Below are 281 nucleotides of genomic sequence, written 5' to 3' on the forward strand. Positions count from 1 at the left end.
GTCTCGCAGCCCAGGCGGGTCTCGAACCCACGGGCTCAGGCAATCCACTCACCTCAGCCTCCCAAAGGCGCGGGATTACAGGCTGAGCCACGGAGCCCAGCTTTTACTTGAATTCTTTAATGGCAAATTAGATTAAGGTTTCTTACATGCTTACATGTCATCTGTATATCTTACTTGGTGAAGTATTTTTTAAAAATCTCTTCTCCTTTTTAAAATTGAGTTGTTTGTTTTCTAATTGTCGAGATTAAAGACTTTTGTATTTTTTTAGTCAAATACTTGTT

The sequence above is a fragment of the Carlito syrichta genome, unplaced genomic scaffold (assembly GCF_000164805.1).
Source record: "Carlito syrichta isolate Samal-C Ts95f unplaced genomic scaffold, Tarsius_syrichta-2.0.1 Scaffold315384, whole genome shotgun sequence".
In the NCBI taxonomy this organism is placed as follows: Eukaryota; Metazoa; Chordata; class Mammalia; order Primates; family Tarsiidae; genus Carlito; species Carlito syrichta.